The following is a 20,514-nucleotide window of genomic DNA, read 5'->3' on the forward strand; positions in this document are numbered from 1 at the left end:
GAGGTGGATGGATCACCTGTCAGGAGTTCCAGACCAGCCTGGCCAACATGGTGAAACGTCATCTCTACTAAAAATACAAAAATTAGCTGGGCGTGGTGGCAGGCACCTGTAATTCCAGCTACTTGGGAGGCTGAGACAGGAGAATTGCCTGAACCTGGGAAGCAAAGGTTGCAGTGAGCCAAGATCACGCCATTGTACTCCAGCCTGGGCAACAGAGCAAGACTCCATCTCAAAAAAAAAAAAAAGAAGAAACCTGGTGCAACCAGTCTGAAATACTGTCTGGGGAGGGGGTCTATTTGTGTGTCTGCTCTTCATGGTATCAAACAGGTCTCAGCTGATGATGTGGCTTCTAACCTGAGAAGTACATGCTCAATTTGAATGTTGACTAGGTTCAAGTTGAAAAAAAGAACTGGTTTGCTTCCTGAAACAGTTGAAAAAGGGCAAAAAATTGAAATAAAGGGAACTCAGACAAATGGGGTTTTGGCAACTCTCTGGTTATGGTCAGGGGATATTAGTTCTTATGTGAGGGAAAGGAAACTCTGTGTGTATGTGTGTTGTGTGTGTGTGTGTGTGTATGTGACACAGAGAGAGAGACAAAGTAAGAGGGAAAAACACAGAGAGAGACAGAGAGAGAGAGAGACTGATTCATCACAGGCTGATGTGATGATATAGGCACAAAGAAGTTTCCCAGAATGTACAACCAGGATGAGCTCTCTGCACAAAAAGGCCTTCTCCAACATTACCCCCTGGGTTATACCAATGGCAAAATGCAGAGGCTCATAAACTTTCTTTATTCATAGCACCTTCATGGCACCCCTAGGCTAAAAGAAAAACCTAACAGTTTCATTTATTAAGTAGCTGGATCCAAACAACTTAATAAGATTTTATGTCCTAACAACTTAGTAACTATCTTGGAAAATAATAATACATATAAATTGGGGTAAAAGTTTTGTTGTTTCATTCTTTTTTTATTTTTATTTTTGAGAGGGAGTCTCGCTCTGTTGCCCAGGCTGGAGCGCAGTGGCACCATCTCAGCTCACTGCAACCTCTGCCTCCTGGGTTCAAGAGATTCTCCTGCCTCAGCCTCCTGAATAGCTGAGATTACAGGTGCCCACCACCACTCCCGGCTAATTTTTGTATTTTAGTACCGATGGGGTTTCACCATGTTGGTCAGGCTGGTCTCCAACTCCTGACCTCAAATGATCCACCTGCTTTAGCCTCCCAAAGTGCTGGAATTACACGCTTGAGCCACCACACCAGCCTGTTGTTTCATTCTTAAATAACCACATTGACGCCAGGCACAATGACTCACCTTTGTAATCCCAGCACTTTGGGAGGCTGAGGCTGGAAGACTGCTTGAGTCTAGGAGTTCAAGACTAGCCTGGGCAACGTAACCAGACCCCATCTCTACAAAAATATTTTTTCAAAAATATTAGCTGAGCATGGTGGCTTGTACCTGTAGTCCCAGCTTCTTGGAAGGATCGCTTGAGCCTCAGAGGTTTGAGGCTGCAGTGAGCTATGGTCATGCCACTGTACTCCAATGGCGGCAACAGGGCGAGACCCTGTCTCAAAAAGAATTCTCTTAAAAACCAACAATGACGGCTTCCCGATGGGCTGGGTGCACTTGTTGCACTCTTCACAGCTTTTCAAACAAAATCATATTGAGCACTGCTACCCTCCTTTCCTGCTCCACGTGGATTTTCATGTAGCCCCTGCTTTTTATCACAGCAACTCCTAAACACCCAGCTTTGTAAAGGTACAATGTCATGAGTCTAACACTGGAACTGTGAATTACCTAGTAGAGCTAGTAGTTCACGAGGAGCCAGATAAATGTTGAGTAACGCCATTTCCCTGGGGCATCTGAGCACGTGTGGGCACTAGCCTTTGGGGACCAGAACCCTAGTTGTACAACTCATTGTGGGCCCTTGGGTAAGTTACTGTAGCTTCCTAGAGTTTCAGTCTTCCCATATATGAAAGGGGATAATGATAGTACTGACCTCGTAGCGTTTTGGGAAGATTAAATGAAGTTCCTTTATGTAAAGCAGTTAGCACAGTCATTGAATGGACACTGTGGGTCAGGCTCTGTGGTCAACACTGGATATGGATTATGGACACAACCCTGTTTGCTGACAGACCCAGTTTATTAAATAATAATGATAATTATTATTATTATTGGAGACAAGGTCTCACTCTGTCACCCAAGTTGGGGTACAGTGGTATGTACATAGCTCACTGCAGCCTTGAACTCCTGGGCCCAAGTGATCCTCCTGCCTCAGCCTCATGAGTAGCTGGGACTGCAAGGGCACACCAACATGCCCAGATAACTTTTTTTTATTTTTTGTGAGGTGAGGTCTCACTAGGTTGCCCAGACAGGTCTTGAACTGTTGGTCTCAAGCAATCCTCCCACCTTGGCCTCCCAAAGTGCTGTGATTACAGGCATGAGCCACCATGGCTTTCATACACAGGGCTCAGTGCGGCATGCTCAGGGTAGACAGAGTTCACATGTTCCTTGGAGATTGGACAGCAGAGAACCATAGGCTGATCCGTTACTGTGAAAGTCATATTTATTGCTCATGCTCATTAGTTCTTTTACCTTTTCCACTCTCAGATAAAACCATAGAAACCGAGACAAGGATCCACCAAGCGTAAATACGGACAGTCTCGTTTCTAAGCTAAAGAGAAAGCCAACATTGCAGATGGCTTCTGTTCCTCTTTATATTTCCAACCAAACAGGAGGGGAGAGGTGCACAGGGGACTTTCTCTGTGTATGGTTTTCTTCTCTTTCTTTCCTTCCTTCATTCCTTTCCTTTCCCTTCCTTCTTTTCCTTCCTTTCTTTCCTTATTTCTTTCTTTCTTTCCTTCCTTTTTCTTTTCTTTCTCTTTCTTTCCTTTCTTTCTCTTTCTTTCCCTTCCTCCCTTCCTTCTCTCCCTCTCTCCTTCCTTCCTCTCTTTCTTTCTTTCCTTTTTTTTTTTTTGAGACAGAGTCTCTCTCTATTGTCCAGAAAGGAGTGTAGTGGTGTGACCTTGGCTCACTGCAACCTCCACCTCCTGGGTTCAAGTGATTCTCCTGCCTCAGCCTCCTGCATAGCTGTGTTCAAGATCCATCTTTTTAGGAGAGACAGGGTTTTACCATGTTGGCCAGGCTAATCTCTAACTCCTGACCTCAAGTGATCCACTCACCTTAGCTTCCCAAACTGCTGGGATTACAGGTGTAAGCTACCACACCTGGCTGGTTTTCTTATTTTTCCTCTGGAAAAATCTTATAAAGTTGGTATAAAAATGCTTACTGGCTCATCACTCTCCCTCCAAATCTCTCTGTGAGAGTCTGTCCATCTGCCTGTGTATCTATGTATCTATCTGTCTATCTAAACCTATCAGTTCTGAGACATATGTTTTTGCAGGTTTGGAGAATCTCCTTGCAAAATTAGGATATATTATAGAGCAGAATGCAAAGGTTGCTGACCCCCATGCAAAGATTTCAAGTCTCTCTCCTGCCTCTGTTCCTCCCATCTTGTCAAGGTGAGACACCCCTCCACACACACACACTCCTCCAGATCCCCAGACCCAACTGCCCTGACCCTTCATAGCTGGGTAACCACCTCAGCCAGGCCAGATTAGGGTGAAGGGGAAGGCCACCTTGCAAGGCTCCTTCTTCAAGGTGGCCCAAGAGCTCCCAGGTAGACAGGGCACAGGCATTCAGACCAAGGGAACAGCAATGCAAAGGTGAGAAGGCCCGAGAGAGCATCGCACACCTGGGAAGGGGCAAGTGTTCTGGCGTGGCCAGCCCTGTGATCTTCTCCACCGTCCACACCTGTTTGCCAAAGGAAAGGAACCCCAGTAGAAGGTGGAAAAGAAGAGCAAGACTCAAGTGATCAGCTGCCTGTGTGTAAGCTGTTCACACACTAGGGGCCCCGGGCAGGGATCACACCGTGTCTACTTTAAACAAGATACAGTGGCCGGGCCCCAGCTAGCACACTCAAAGCTTTATGTTAAGTTAGAAAAAAGGGACTTTCCTGAACAGATGAGTCGGAAGGCGCTCCTTCCCCAGGGTTGATGCGGCCAAGGCTCTGGGGATGGCCCCTGTGTGCGCCCCTCAGGTGGGAGTCCTTGGCAGGGTCCGACCTGCACTGTGGTTGGAGAGGGCTGTGCCTCATGGTTTGTGGGCTTGTAGGCAGCAATGGCTCTTCTCATTGTCTCTTCCTGCCCACTTGATTGTGGTGTCTGCTCAAGCCCCCAAAGCCCACCCATACCTGAAACCGCCTTTGCAAAATTATAACCAAGGAAATTACGACAGCGAAAGGAATCAGACCTAACTGACTCCATCTTGCTTCTAATCTTTAAGCTGTCCTTTTCATTCCTGAGCATAGGCCAAACTAACTTTGGGAAGGAATTCAGTTCATGGTTTGATTCTGAAACCAAATTGATAACAGCCCTTTTCCCGGAAAGACCCCCTTCTTGCCTGGAGACTAGTCTGCCTTTGCAGGACTATCAAATTAGCTATAAGATTAGAAATCCCAGTTTAGGCATCAGGCAGCCTCTGGCTCCAAGAGTCTGAACCTCCCCAAATTGCTCCTGGGGGTAACATCACTATTGCAAAACCTGAGATCAGTGCTTGAGATATTTTGCAGTCCCTGCACTCGATGGACCAGCCAACACCACCCAGACCAGTAATCTGGGTCAAGCAGTTCTGCGATCCCACCCAGGAATAGAAGACAGCAGGAAAAACTCATTCTGACCCTCTACGATTCCATCTCCAAGCTGACCCAATCAGCCCTCCCCTCTTCCCAAGCCCCTACCGGCCAAATTATCTTTAAAAACTCCAATCCCTGAATGCTTGGGGAGATTGATTTGAGTCTTGACTGCTGATAATAAAACAGCAGTCTCCTGCACAGCCTGCTCTGTGTGAACGACTCTTTCTCCAGTGCAATTCCCCAGTCTTGATAAATTGGCCATGTCTAGGCAGCGGGCAAGGTGAACCCACTGGGCAGTTACATCCCCTATCACAGTGGGGGCGTCGACAGGGCGGGACCCGTGTGTGAGTCCCTCTGAGCCGACTTCATCTGCCTGGGAGTTTCCTCTAGGTCATTGCTGCGGCATTCTTGCCCAAGGAGATGGAGAAAGGAGAGCAGGGGCCAGCCCTTTAGCAACTGTGAGGCGGGGATGTCCTCACACTCATGGCCAGGCCTGACCACTGTCTCAGCAGTCCTGGGGTGACTAAACTCCGTTCCTCCCAGGCAGACCAAAGGGGCGAAAAGAAGCCCCATAACGCAAGAAGCCCTCGTTCCCTGAGGAGGCCTTAGGAGTAAGTCAAGAAAGGATCAGCCCCAATTGCTGAGGTAACTTTGGGGAAGAACAGTGAGTAGGGGGACTGGCGAGGAGAGTCAAGGAACAATAACAATGGTAGCAGTGGCCGGGCGAGGTGGCTCACGCCTGTAATCCCAGCACTTTGGGAAGCTGAGGCGGGCGGACCATGCAGTCAAGAGATCGAGACCATCCTGGTGAATTCCTGTTTTCTACTAAAAATACAAAAATCAGCTGGGAGTGGTGGTGTGCTATTAATACTATTATTATGATTTTTTTTTAGATAGAGTCTCGCTCTGTTGCCAGGCTGGAGTGCAATGATGCCATCTTGGCCCACTGCAACCTCCATCTCCCACGTTCAAGCAATTGTCCTGCCTCAGCCTCCTGAGTGGCTGGGACGACAGGTGTTGGGTCTTGTGTTGATTAGGCTCCTTGGTGGCAAGCAACAGGAGTTAATAAATTCTGGCCAATTTAAGCCAGAAAGAAATGCACTGGGAAAGATCCTGGAAGCTACCAATTTGGACAGGAAGGCTGCAGAGCCCGAGTGATGAAACTGGCAGGACTGAGAGCATTGAGTTGCAGGTTGTAAAATATGGCTGCGAATTTTTTGATAATTCTTCCTTCAAAAGGTGGAGTCAGAGGCCAGGTGCAGTGGCTCAGGGCTGTAATTCCAGTACTTTGGGAGGCCAGGGCATGCGGATCACTTGAGGCTAAGAGTCTGAGACTGGCCTGGCCAACATGGTGAAATCTTGTCTCTACTATAAATACGAAGATTAGCCGAACATGGTGCACGCCTATAGTCCCAGGTACTCAGGAGGCCAAGGCAGGAGAATTGCTTGAACCTGGGAGGCAGAGGTTGCAGTGAACCAAGATCATGCCACTGCACTCCAGCCTGGGTGACAGAGCGAGACTCTGTCTCAAATAAATAAATAAATAATAGTAAGAAAACTGTTCTGTCTGGGAGCTAAAGCTCAGGGACTAGAGCACTGGTCCCTGAAACTCAACGCTCTCAGTCCTGCCCGTTTCGTCACTTGGGCTCTGCAGCCTTCCTGTCCAGACTGGTAGCTACCCGGATCTTTCCCAGTCTATTTCTTTCTGGCTTAAATTGGCCAGAATTTATTAACTCCTGTTGCTTGTTACCAAGGAGCCTAATCAATGGAAGACCCAACACCTGCTGCCTCCCCTGAAGCCGGATTGCCCAATACAGGAGCTCAGACTGGATAAGCGGGATCTCAGTGATCGCCTTTTCTCCATTCTTCCAAGGAAAGATGTAACTAAAGCTCCTAAATACAAAATTTTCAACTCAGAAAGAAAAGCAATTTCGGTATGGTGTATTTCTACTTAAGCGGTAGTGTTTCTCTGTGGCCCTCCCTTGGCCAGGAGCCACAGTAGCCAGCGAAGGAAGGAAGGTAGTCCATTCAGGACACACCGATTGAGTCCGTACTACATGACAAGCACCAGGCCCAGTCCTAGAAATGCCCAGGCCGCAGGTGAGTGACGTGAGCACAAGCCCAGAAGGGCTTTCTGCAGTATAAGATGTGGCTCCACTGAAACTCCGCATATCCCAAGGAGACCATTGGCCAAGATCTTGCAGCATTGCACAATGCCTCTTACATCACTTTTTTTTGGCTTCTTCATTAGTTCTGTGTTACGATTACAAAATGCAGAAAATATATAAATTTGTCCAGCATTCTCCCACACAGCGATAACCCTGTGAGATTGCACCGTATAACTTTCCAGTGTGTTTTCTGTACATCCGGGGCTGTCTGTATGCCTACAGATACTTTATAAAATGGGGCTTATATTGCACACACTATTTTGTAATATGCATCTAAAATTTTTTTTCAGGACCTGGCACAGTGGCTCACGTCTGTAATTCCAGGACTTTGGGAAGCCGAGGTGAGTGGATCAACTGATGTCAGGAGTTCAAGGCCAGTCTGGCCACCACGGCAATACCCTGTCTCTACTATAAACACACAAAATTAGCTGGGTGTGGTGGTGCATGCCTGTAGTCCCAGCTACTCAGGAGGCTGAGACAGGAGAATTGCTTGAACGTGGGAGGTGAAGATTGCAGTGACCCAAAATTGCACCGCTGCACTCCAGCCTGGGTAACAGAGGGAAACTCTGTCTCAAAAAAAAAAAACAAACCTTTTTTCCAGGCACATTATTTTTCCATTCTATCCCTCAGTTTCCTCAATGCACATAACTGTCCCGTGCCATACTTAGCCCCCAGCTTGGCTGCAAAGTGAAAGGGCACAGCTGTGCACCACACCAACCCTCCAGCAATGGCTCCCAGACGCCAGGCACTGCTTTAGTTTCCGCTGGTTAAAGTGAAATGGGAAAAGTGTCGACCATGTAGGTTTCCCACATCCACTTTTACTTGCACGATTATGTCCTGAATATTTTGTTGTTGTTGTTGTTAAACTTCTCTTTGTTTTAGGACAGAGTATGTGTGGCAGTCATTTAAAACAAAACAAAACAAACAAAAAAATCCTATGTTAAAAACTTGGCTTCTGGCTGGGTGTGGTGGCTTACGCCTGTAATCCCAGCACTTTGGGAGGCTGAAGTGGGTGGATCACGAGGTCAGGAGATCAAGACCCTCCTGGCTAACACGGTGAAACCCCATCTCTACTAAAAAAAAAAAAAAAAAAAAAAATTAGCTGGACGTGGTGGCAGCTGCCTGTAGTCCCAGCTACTTGCGAGGCTGAGGCAGGAGAATCACTTGAACCCAGGAGGCAGAGGTTCCAGTGAGCCGAGATCATGCCTGGGTGACAGAGCAAGACTCTGTCTCAAAAAACAAACAAACAAACAAAACAAAAAACAAAAATCAATATTTCTTTCATAGGCTTGTGGAAAGATAATATAATAAATGTCACACCTTTAAGTGTAGTAAGGACTTAATAAGTGTAAGATTGTGATTTTTTAGCATCTGATACATAGTAGGGGCTTAAAATCTTTTCAATAGTTGAATAATTACATAGATGAATGAATGAAAATAGAAACTTGAGGTTCAGTGAGCCTCCCAATGTCTCTGCTGTCTAAGTTGTGGTCCTCAGGAGCCTGCTGTAAAGATGGAGACGGATAGGGTGGGGGTGGGAGGGGCCGTCACCACACTAGTACTTCCCCACCCCACCCCCAGTGTCCCAAAGAAACAGACAGTGGAAATTAAAAAGCAGGGCTAGAGGGAATGTAACACAGAAGTAAATTTTGAGAGGAGAGGGATCATTTATTGGAAGATGTATTCTCTGAGTGTGGTCCTTCCTTTCCTGGGAAATATGACCTCCAGGTGATCTGGGTACCAAAAGGAGAGAAAAGACGTGGCTGGGGAAGGGGCGTCTAACAAGGGCCCTAACACCCAGCCCTTAGGAGGGGCTGAAGACAATGACTCAGCCTGGTCCACGCCCTGAACTGACTGTCTCTTTCCTCTGTGCTGATTGAGTTCAGCAGCCGCAGCTGCGGAGCCTCCTAGGAGGGGCTCCAGAGGTACTGAGAGCAGCAGGAGGCCTCCGGGAAGGTGGGCTTATGCAAATACTGTAATACAGAGGGTGCTGGAGCCTCACCGAGAGCCAGCTCAGGAGCTGTGCGCTACTGACACAGCCATTCCTGTCTTGGACCTCAACTCCTTCCTCACAAATGAAAATGTTGAACAAAATGAGCTCTAGAAGCCCTGCCAGACAGGTCTGATGAAGAGTGTAGGGAGGAAGCTGCTCCGCACTGCCCCCTGGTGTCATTTGGCTATAGTGACCATTGTCCCTCACAGCTCTGGTGTCCATCCACCCACCCACTCATCCACCCATCCGCCAGCCCATCCATCCATCCATCCATGCACCCATCCATCCGTGAGCCTGGTACATCTCTGAAGAGTGTGTCAGCTTTTCATTTCAGGGGTAAGGGGAGAAAGAGACCTGGGCCCACATCTAGGGGCAATGCTGACCTGAACAAGCAGAGCCACAGGAGAAGTGGTGACCAAATGGTACCTGAAGCCTGGAGCTGTTGTTTGGAGCTCTCGGGTGCTGAGTGACACCCAAATGAAAGAACTGGGCTCCCTGCTCCTGGTGGCATCTTGAATGATGGTTCTTCGGATTTTTAAGGATGAAAGCACTCTGGAAAGTGGACCTCGGGACGTAAATCATTTCATATACACACACGTACACACCCACCCAATATAGCAATGTTATTGTAGGGATATATATCAGACTTGATGGCTGTCCTTTTGAACTCCATCAGGTGACTTGGAAATTTCCCACAGTATGAGTCCCGCCTCCCTAAGGGAGAGGCCAACACTGGCTTTCCCAGCCTCCCTCACACCAAGGCATGTACCGTAAGCTTAACCCAACAGACATACTGTAAGAGACTTGGCTTCGCAGGAGAAGACAAGCTGGGGTTCCACAGAATCCATTTATGGACAAGAGTTTAGGGCACAGTGGAGGGGCTGCTGGGATCCTTGCACCAGTGGTGCAAGCCGGGCATGGTGTCTGTGCTGTAGTGTGGTGACACTGAGTGTTCCACTGGAGCAGCCTCCATCATGTGACGTTATTCCGGGCTGGGAAGCCTTCAAGGTCAATTCTCTGGCCCTCCCATCAGAGAGCCTGTGAATTACATTATGCCTTTTTCTGCTCAATCCAGCCAGAACGGGTGCGCGCGCGCGTGTGTGTTTAACTTTTGCTTCTCTCGGGCTAATGTTTTGTTCAGCCTCAGAGTCCTCTGGCCTGGCTTCATCAGACTCCTGACTCCCTAGACAAATAACCAGCCCTAGCTGAGCAGCTTCTGAGCGCAGGCCCCATGTCCTCTCTCTCTACAACCCATTCAGCAAGGAGGCTCAAAGGCCTGGCTAACTTTCTCCCAGTTCACTTTTCCTCTCCCCAAACTGCATTGCAAAATCAGCCATTTCTGACCAGCCAACCACTTCATCTCCCCTTTCTCCTCCTCTCTCACAATTCCTGTGAGACACACACACACACACACGAGAGCAAGAGAGAGAACAAGAGAGAGATAGAAGTGTGAGGTGAGGTCACTCCTAGGCCATAAATTCTGGAATGACTCCCTGGTGAACTCACTGACACAGTGCTGTCTCTTTTCTCATAATTTGCATTATAGGAATCTATTCCTCATATTTTGATGCATGGAGAGATCTCTTTCTTTCTTTTTGTGGGAATGGGAGATAAATTTTTTTTTCTTTTCTTTTCTTTTTTTTTTTTTTTGATACAGAGTCTCACTCTGTGGCCCAGGCTGGGGTGCAATGGCACAATCTCAGCTCACTGCAACCTCCACCTCTCAGGTTCAAGCGATTCTCCTGCCTCAGCCTCCCAAGTAGCTGGGATTACAGGCACGTGCCACCACGCCCAGCTAATTTTTGTATTTTTAGTAGAGACGGGGTTTCACCATGTTGACCAGGTTGGTCTCGAACTCCTGATCTCAGGTGATCCACCTGCCTCAGCCTCCCAAAGTGCAGGGATTACAGGCATGAACCACCACCGCTAGCTGAGAGAGAAAATTTTCTGAATTCAACTTTTTCTGACTCCTTAATAGGTAGCATTTACTGACCACTCACTATGTAACAAGCACCTTACTTGTAGTGACTCGGCTAGGTCTCACAACAATCCTGTGCAGAAGATGAACATTGATATTATTATCATCCCCATTTGACAGGTGAGAAGACTGAGGCAGAAGAATATATTGATCAGGAGACTTTGGGTTACCATTAACAGGAATCCAACTCATATAAAACAAACAGAAGAGAAGGAAGAGAAGAATGGGGAGAAGGAAGATAAAGGGGAGGAGGAGGAGGGAAAGAAAAAGAAAGAGAGAAAAAAATTCACTGGCCTGGAGAAGCAAAGTCCAGGCAGTGACTAGCTTTAGGCACACCTAGATCCAGGGGTGCAAACAACGTGTTTGGGCACCTGTCCTTGCCTCTGACTCTTTTCTCTGAATTGGCTTTGTTTCAGGAAGCCCATCCATCCCCTAGTGGAGGCAAAGAGGCCACAGCAGCTCTTGCCCACTTCCTACCAGCTCAGCAGACTCTTCCGGCACTATCCACAGACTTCCCAGGGACGGCTCTTGTAGGCAGGGCAGGAGTCTCATGCCCATCAGGAATCTGGACTGACTGAGGAAGGGCAGGTTCATAAGAAAAGTCAAAGTGCTGAGACCAAAATACAGGGCAAGGAATTCTGGGTGGGCTAAAACAGGGGGTCCCCAACAGATTAAGTGGAATAGAAAGTTAACTGTCCAAATTCAAAGCCAGGTGTGACTCCATCTGAGGTCCATGAACGGCCCAGGAGATCTGGCTCTCATCCTGGTTTTGTCACTAATTGGTTAGAGGCTCACTTGTTCCATTTGCAAAATAAAAATAGCAATATCTGTCCAGGCTCCGTCACTGAGTTATCGTAGAAATCAAATTAGACCTTGAATTAGAAAGCACTTTGAAAAGTCAGATACACAGTACTATATTATTCATTTGTGTAGTTTCCATTTGTTGGTTGAAATCAACTTAAAATCCTCTATATTTTCCTAATTCCCATTCTTTTTTTCTTTTTCAAAAACTCATTACCAAAACAACACATCCTATAAGCAATTTGAAAATATAGAGAAGAAAAAGAAAAAAAGTGAAATAAAGAAAAATCACCCAAAGTCTCGCCATCCTTCAATGACTATTAGCTTTTTTTTTTTTTTTGAGATGGAGTTTCGCTCTTGTCACCCAGGCTGGAGTGCAACCTCTGTCTCCCAGGTTCAAGTGATTAAGTGATTCTCCTGCCTCAACCTTGCGAGTAGCTGGGATTACAGGCGTCTGCCACCATGCCTGGCTAATTTTTGTATTTTTAGTAGCGATAAGGTTTCACCATGTTGGCCAGACTGGTCTCGAACTCCTGACCTCAGGTGATCCACCCGCCTCGGCCTCCCAAAGTGCTGGGATTACAGGTGTGAGCCACTATGCCTGGCAGGTATTTTCTTTATCTCTTCTTCTGTGTGTATGACCACATGTATGTTTTGGAAAGAAAAATACAATAGTATTACAATGCTCTTTCAAACTCTGCCTTTTCCCCATCAATAATATTGCAATCTTTTATATAGCACTAAATTGTTTCCTAAAACTTCAATTTAGTGGCAGAATAGTTTATACTTTTTGTTAGCTATTTATGTCTAATTTTTCCCTGTTAGCAAAAATCTACACAATCTAGAAAATTTTCTAAATATGAAATTTTGGGGTTGGGCTCATGTGCATTCATGTGTGTGTGTATAGGTGTGTGTGTGTGTGTGTTTGTGTGTTTAACTTTTGCTCCTCCTGTGACAATGTTTTGTTCAGCCTCGGAGGCCTCTGGCCTGGCTTTATCAGACTTCTGATGCCATAGACAAATAACCAGCCCTAGCTGAGCAACTTCTGAGCACAGGCCCCATGTCCTCTCTTTCTACAACCCATGCGGGAAGGAGGCTCTAAGGCCTGGCTCCCTTTCTCCCAGTTTATAGATTTTGCAAAACTCTAAGGCTTTGGTATGTATTTCACATCTGGGAAGTTTGCACCAAATCACACTCTCATGAGCAGTGGTTGCACGTCCATTCCTCATCACCAACTATAGTAGGTGTGATCATGTTGTAAAACTCTTACAATTGTGATATCCTTTTTCTTTTCAAATTTAGATCTGTGGTTGCTTCCCCTTGGTGACTTTTTTGTAGGCGGAGACTCTTGTCTCCTTCCTGCTTTGTTCAAAGTGTCAAAAAGTTCTGAGCCTTGGCAGCTTGGAAAATTCTATAGTTTGCAGAGCTAAGAGTCAGAAGACCAAAGTTCACATTCCACACCCACATTTAGAAGCTGTGTGACTTCTGGTAATTCTGAAAATGAATGTGAAAGCCCTTTCAAGAGGCATGGTCCTCAGCACACGTGAGAGATGCCTACCATTTGCTCATTCAGCTTGGTCCACTGGTAGACAGTCTCCACCATGACTCCCAATGAAGGATGCTTCCTGATATTCATCCCCGTGTGCATTCCTCTCCACTTGAAGCTAGGCTGGTCCTGTGCCCCGTTTTTAAATAATAGAATGCAGAGGCCAGGCGCCTGGCTCATGCCTGTAATCCCAACACTTCTAAAGGCAGAGGTGGGCAGATCACCTGAGGTCAGGAGTTCAAGACCAGCCTGGCCAACATGGTGAAACCCCATCTCTACTAAAAATACAAAAATTAGCTGGGCATGGTGGTGGGCACCTGTAATCCCAGCTACTTGGGAGGCTGAGGCAGGAGAATCGCTTGAACCTGGGGAGGCGGAGGTTGCAGTGAGCAGAGATGGCGCCATTGCACTCTAGCCTGGGCAACAGCGTAAGACTCTGTCTTAAAAATAAATAAATAAATAAAAGAATACAGTGAAAGTGGTGCTGTGTGACTTCTGAAACTAGGCCTTATGACTCTCTGATGAAATTGCATTAGCGACTCTGGGAGGGAGACATCCAGCTGCGCTCCGTCAATCCACAGAACCATGAGATGTACTCATGCACTTTTGTTTTAAAGCCACTGGCCTTGGGGTGTGTTGTTACACAGTGATGGATAAGCAAGACACCTGCTAGAGGTTGGAGCAAAAGTAATTGCGGTTTTGTTGAAGTAATGGCAAAAACCGCAATTACTTTTGCACCACTCAATACATTTGGTTTCCAGTACTCTGAATCTGGAAACAAGTTTAAAGCTTAATGGTTAAAAAAATGTTGCTTGTGGAACTAAACAGCCTATTCTCAATTTTTGCCACCCCTTTAGCAGCTATATGATCTTGTGTAAATTATTACATTCTCTGAGCCTTATGCCAATCAGTAAGTTCTCTGAACCTCCATACCAATCAGTAAAATGGGCATGAGAATAGTACCTGCATCATGGCACTGTTGAGAGGATGAAATTAGATAATTTATATAAGGTCTTGAGCACAATGCCTGGTGCAGTTAGTCCTCAACACATTTCAACTAATGGGCCGGGCGCAGTGGATCACAGCGGTAATCTCAGCACTTTGGGAGGCCAAGGTGGGCGGAGCACTTGAGGTCAGGAGTTCAAGATCAGCCTGGCCAACATGGTGAAACCCTGTCTCTACTAAAAATACAAAAATTAGCCAGGTGTGGTGGCATGTGCTTGTAATCCCAGTTACTCAGGAGGCTGAGACAGGAGAATTGCTTGAACCCAGGAGGCAGAGGTAATAGTGAGCTGAGACTGCACCACTGCACTCCAGCCTGGATGACAGAGTGAGACTCCATCTCAAACAAACAAACAAATAAACAAACAACTATAATAGTGATGATAATCCCTATTGACAAAGCATCTCACTTATTTGGCTTCCTTAATTGAATTTAAAGAGGATATCTCTAACTACCCTGTATTTTTTACCCATTACCTCAGCCACCATCCCTGTGGTACCTTCTCTGGGCACGCAAAGCACTCAACACTTTGAATCTTGGAGATGTCGTTTTGAGTAAAGCCACGTCTTTTAAGGTATTTTAAGTGAGATTCTAAGGCAGTTTCCTTAAAGAAATGTTTTACATAGGTTGATGTCATTGACCAAATATTTACTTTATTTATGGCCACAGCTTTGAGGTCTGCATCATGGCTTCTTGTGTGTCCATGTCTGTTTAAGGGTTGAATCATACTTCTCATTCCTCAATGATTCTACCAGAAATTCAAAAGATAAAAAGCCAGGCAGCTCTCAGACACAAATGGCTGAAACCATTGTTTCAAAAAGAGCCTCATTCACTTGCTCTAAATGTCTATTGAGCACCTATAATGGATCAGATCCTAGTGTAGGCATGAGAGATGGGAAGGGAAGACAACCTGTGACCTTAAGAAGTCTATAGTCTGGGCCAGGCGCGGTGACTCACGCCGGTAATCCCAACACTTTGGGAGGCCTAGGCGGGTGGATTACCCGAGGTTGGGATCAACATGGTGAAACCCCATCTCTATTAAAAATGCAAAATTAGCTGGGAGTGGTGGTGCATGCCTGTAATCCCAGTTTGTTGGGAGGCTGAGGCAGGAGAATCGCTTGAACCCAGGAGGCGGAGGTTGTGGTGAGCCAAGATTGCACCATTGTACTCCAGCCTGGGCAACAAGAGCGAAACTCTGTCTCAAAAAAAAAAAAAAAAAAGAAGAAGTCTCCAGTCTGTTAGGGGTTGGGGAGAGGGTGGCAGGCCAGTGAAAGACTAATACTGAGAGAGAAGGACTGGGGAAGAGGGAGGCACAAGAGGCTGCAGGGGGGAATTTCTCTATTTAGGTTCTTAGTTGAGTAACTTGCCTGAAAACAAAAGTCGGATTAGCAAAAGAAAAACCAGCAGAAGTTTATTAATGCATGCCATACCCATTACGTGAAACAGGCCTCAGTCTTAAAAGTATTTCTCTCCACCAGGCACAGTGGCTCATGCCTGTAATCCCAGAATTTCAAGAGGCCGAGGTGGTAGGATTCCTTGAGCTCAGGAGTTTGAAACCAGCATGGGCAACATGGTGAAACCCCATCTCTACAAAAAATACAAAAATTAGCCAGGCATGGTGGTGCGCACCTGTAGTCCCAGCTACTCGAGAGGTTGACGTGGGAGGATCACTTGAGTCCAGAAGATTGAGGCTGCAGTGAACCTTGATTGTGCCACTGCACTCCAGCCTAGGCAACAGAGTGAGACCCTGTCTCAAAATAAAGTATTTCTCTCTCAAAGCAGTGGCCTTGCTTAAATAGCATTTTAACAAAGAGCCATAAATCCTGCATAGTGACAAGATGAAGGAGAGAGCAGTTCTCTTTTTAAAAGGTAGGAAAAATGTGGAAAGATAGTAAAATCTGATTCCAGATTCCTCTGGTACGTGCTGGTGCCTTCTCTGGGTGCATAAGGAGTATGGAAGATCTATTCACTCATCCACCCACAAACCCATCCATTCACCCACCCACCCATCCATCTACCAGCCATCCACCTGCCCATCTATCCATCCATCCATCCATCCACTCACCCACCCACCAACCCATTCATTTATTCACCCACCCACCCATGTAACCACTAACCCATCCATCTGCCCATCCATCCATCCATCTATCCATCCATCCATCCATCTATCCATCCATCCACCAATCTACCCACCCACCAACACATTCATTCACCCACCCACCCATCCATTCATCCACCTATCCAACCCTCCACCCATCTATCCACCTACCCACCCATTCACCCACCCATTCATCCACCCAATTATCCACCCACCCATCCATCCATCCACTCATCCACCTGCCCACTCATCCATCTATCTGCTCATTCACCCACACATCCAGTATGGAAGGATTTATGTCCTGCCATCAGGCAAGTAGAGGCTGAGGTAGAGTGTTCCACTGTGTTTCCAGGGTCTTTAATTTAACAATCCTCAATATTTTTGGGAGAAATATTTTTATTTCCTTCAAGGTCATGGAAACCCACAGAAGGAGAGCCTTCCCTGCCATATCTTTGACCAGACATCCTGGCCTGGTTGGGGAGTAAGTGGAAGTGAGGTGGAGTAGCAGGCACCCCACCCAGCAGCCATTCCTAAGCCCCTCCTTCCCTGACATGTGGGGGTGGCTGTGTGCTCCGCACGCAATACAATGGGTTCATCTCACTGTTTCCTTTCCTGGGTTGATTATCCTTTCCAGCCACCTCTGCAGTAAGGCGAGGCCAAGTCCTGACCAATAGGAATGTGAGCAGAGATGTGGCACATCCCAGCTGGGGCAGTTAAAGAGCGGTGCACCACTTCTAGCTGTGCTTTCCCTGCTGCGGTGATGGTGGAGGCTACATGTTCCAGACGGTACAACACAAGGTGAAAGAGGGCCACCAGCATACAAAGATTGTCAGCTGAGCAAGAAATAAACCTCTGTTGTGTTTGTGTTCAGCCACTGAGATTTCAGGGCTTACTTCTCACCAAAGCCTGGCCTGGCCCGTCCTAATACACTGTACATCCATTTCTAGTCAATGAGGTGTAAGGGACATGTGCTGTGGAGTTTATTTATAGATATTTCCGTTTCCAAAGGATAGACTTTCCAATAAAACAAAAGAAGCATATAAGGAGTGCTCATTCATGATCCTGGCTAAGCTGTCTTCTTGGTTTTGAAGAAAAGTCTCATTAGAGTGTGAAGCTTGGAACTGTAGCAGTCCAGATGTGAACTTAAGCAGAGTGATAGATGAGTCCAAAGCCCTAACATTGTGAAACTGCTGATCTAAACTGCCAGCCTCTGATTCCATACTTGTTTTTTTTTTTTCTTTTTCTTTCCTTTTTTTTTTTTTTAATAGCATTTTAGGTTTTGGGGTACACGTGAAGAACATGCAAGATTGTTGCATAGGTGCACAAATGGCAGCGTGATTTGCTGCCTTCCTCCCCATCACCTATATCTGGCATTTCTCCCCATGCTATCTCTCCCCAACTCCCCACCCCCCGCTCCCTCCCCTATTTCCCCCCAACAGACCCCAGTGTACTTGTTTTTAAAAAGACAGTAAATGTCCTGATGGTGTTTTCTGTTATTTGCATTTGAATGCATCTCCATTGATGCTAGTTGCAAATGAGGATGAGAGATGAGGTGAAAATGGGCAAGTAAAATGAACAGAGATTCTGGGGCCCGGTTGTGTCACTTTCTTCTCTCACGTTCTCTACAATTCCGTCCACACTAGAGTCATTGCTGAAAAATGAAAATAATCTGGGACGATATTTGCTATCTGCAATGTGCTTTCACATACATTTTCTGGCTTTAGGGTGATAGAAGAGTGGCCACATAATGTAGGGGTTGATAGCTCAGCCTCTAGAGGCAGACACACTTGGGTTCACGTTCTTTTTGTAAAATATTTTATTTTATTTATTTTGAGAAAGAGTCTCTCTCTGAAGCCCAGGCTGGAGTGCAGTGGCACAATCTTGGCTCACTGCAACCTCCGCCTCCTGGGTTCAAGTGATTCTCCTGCCTCAGCCTCACTGGGATTACGGGTGCTCGCCATCACGCATGGCTAATTGTTGTATTTTTAGTAGAGACGAGGTTTCACCATGTTAGCCAAGCTGACCTCAAACTCTTGACCTCAGGAGATCCACCCGCCTCGGCCTCCCAAAGTGCTGTGATTACAGGCATGAGCCACCACGCCCGGCCCACTTGGGTTCACATTCTGACTTGCCACCCTTTTTGCTGTCTGACCTTGGACAAGCTCTCTAAACGTAGCTTTGTGGTCTGTATAATGGAACCATTATAGAAACTCTCATATAGTGTTACTGTGAGAATAAAATGACAAGACATACATGAAGTGTTTAACATATCACCTGGGACAACACTAAAAACACTTAATACAAACGATAGCAAAATAAAGAAAAAAACAAAACAAAATAAAACACTTAATACACAGGAGCCCCTGCAATACACTGGATTTTTCCTTTCTTTTCTTTTCTTTTTTGAGATGGAGTCTCACTCTGTCGCCCAGGCTGGAGCACAGTGGCACGATCTCCGCTCACTGCAACTTCTACCTCCCTGGTTCAAATGATTCTCCTGCCTTAGCCTCCTGAGTAGCTGGGATTACAGGCACCTGCCACCACATTTGGCTAATTTTTGTATTTTTGTAGAGAAGGGGTTTCACCATGTTGGCCAGACTGGTCTTGAACTCCTGATCTCAGGTGATCTGCCTGCCTAGGCCTCCTGAAGTGCTGGGATTACAGGCCTGAGTCACCGTGCCCAGCCTAGGTAACATCCTAGGATGTAATGGAAATCATCCTAGGATGTTATGGGATAGGTATTAATATTCCTATTTTGGAGTTGAGGAAACTGAAACTTACAGAATTTAAGAGACTGGCTGAGAGTCAGAACCAGAATTTGAACCCAGGTCTGGTAGTTCCCTTTTCAAAGCTCTTTGCACAGTAACGTGATGTAAAACAAGTAGTAAAACAAAGAAGTAAAACAAAAGAAAATTTTGAAATTGATTGGGCCAGACTTGGTGGCTTCCGCCTGTAATCCTAACACTTTCGGAGGCTGAGGCAGCGAGAGGATTGCTGGAGCCCAGGAGTTCGAGACCAGCCTGGGCATCATAAAGAGACCTCATCTCTACAAAAAAAAAATATTTTTTTTGATTTGAGGTGCTTCTCTTTTGAGTGCTAATAAACACAATCACTTCCACAAAGTTCACTCCTTCAAGGGAAGAAACTGCTACTGTAGCATATAAGCAACATATTGTTAAATTCATTTAACAGGTCAAATTTAATTAATAAAGATTAAGTTTATGCTGATAATTATATACTCTACAAGTTTTCTTCTTAATGTTCTATTATCACCTTCCCTGCCCCTTACTTCTACCTTATAAAAGTCAAGTGAAAATGTATACCTCCATAATCCACTCAAGGTAGCATATGTGCCATTATGTATAATTTGTGAATCAAACAGAACAATAGCCTTTTTTTCTTAAGGCTTTTCTTCTCCTTCATTAAATCCTCTAGTTTAGAGGTCACGCCTGTAATCCCAGCAGTTTGGGAGGTTGTGACTGGGGGTGGGGATTGCTTGAACCTAGGAGTTTGAGATCAGCTTGGACAGCAAAACCAGACCTTGTCTCTACAAATAATAAAAAATTAGCTAGGCACACAGTGGCACGTGCTTGTAGTCCCAGCTACTCAGGGGGCTAAGTGGGAGGATCACTTGTGTCCAGGAGTTTGAGGTTGCTGTGAGCTAAGATTGCATCACTGCACTCCAGTTTGGGCAGCAGAGTGAGACTATGTTTCAAAAAAACAAAATGAAACAAAAAACCTTTGTTTATTATCTCCTCTGATAGTTCAGCATTCAATATAGTTTACTTATGTAATTTTGAAGCTAAGTGACTCTTAACATCAAGTTAATAGAATATGAAGGAACGCCCTTCACTGTGTCAGAAACTGGATTAACCTACTGCCCTTCCTCTACAGCCTCATCCTTTGTCATCAGAAAGTGGCCAATATAATACAGGGCATGTTTTTCTTTAAGCTTTGCCTAATGACTCACTTGCAACCTAAGTCCAGGAACAAATACTATGAATACTGAAATAGCATTTGTTTTCTTAAACCTAGCTCAGTCATCGCCTTGTTTGGAAAGCCTGTCCTCTCTTATCCTTGGGGTGACTTCTAATGGGGCATTTACGTCATCGTGGTGCCATTGATCTGCGTTGATGGTCTCCTGGCCGTGGCTCTGCTGAAGACAGTCTCTGCTTTACTCTTTTCTCCGTCTCTAGTGCCTTGCATAGCACCTTGTCTGTGGCAGATGGGTTAAAT

Source organism: Aotus nancymaae, unplaced genomic scaffold, assembly GCF_030222135.1.
Source record: "Aotus nancymaae isolate 86718 unplaced genomic scaffold, 86718_ANA_hifiasm-v0.15.2.pri h1tg000010l, whole genome shotgun sequence".
Taxonomy (NCBI): domain Eukaryota; kingdom Metazoa; phylum Chordata; class Mammalia; order Primates; family Aotidae; genus Aotus; species Aotus nancymaae.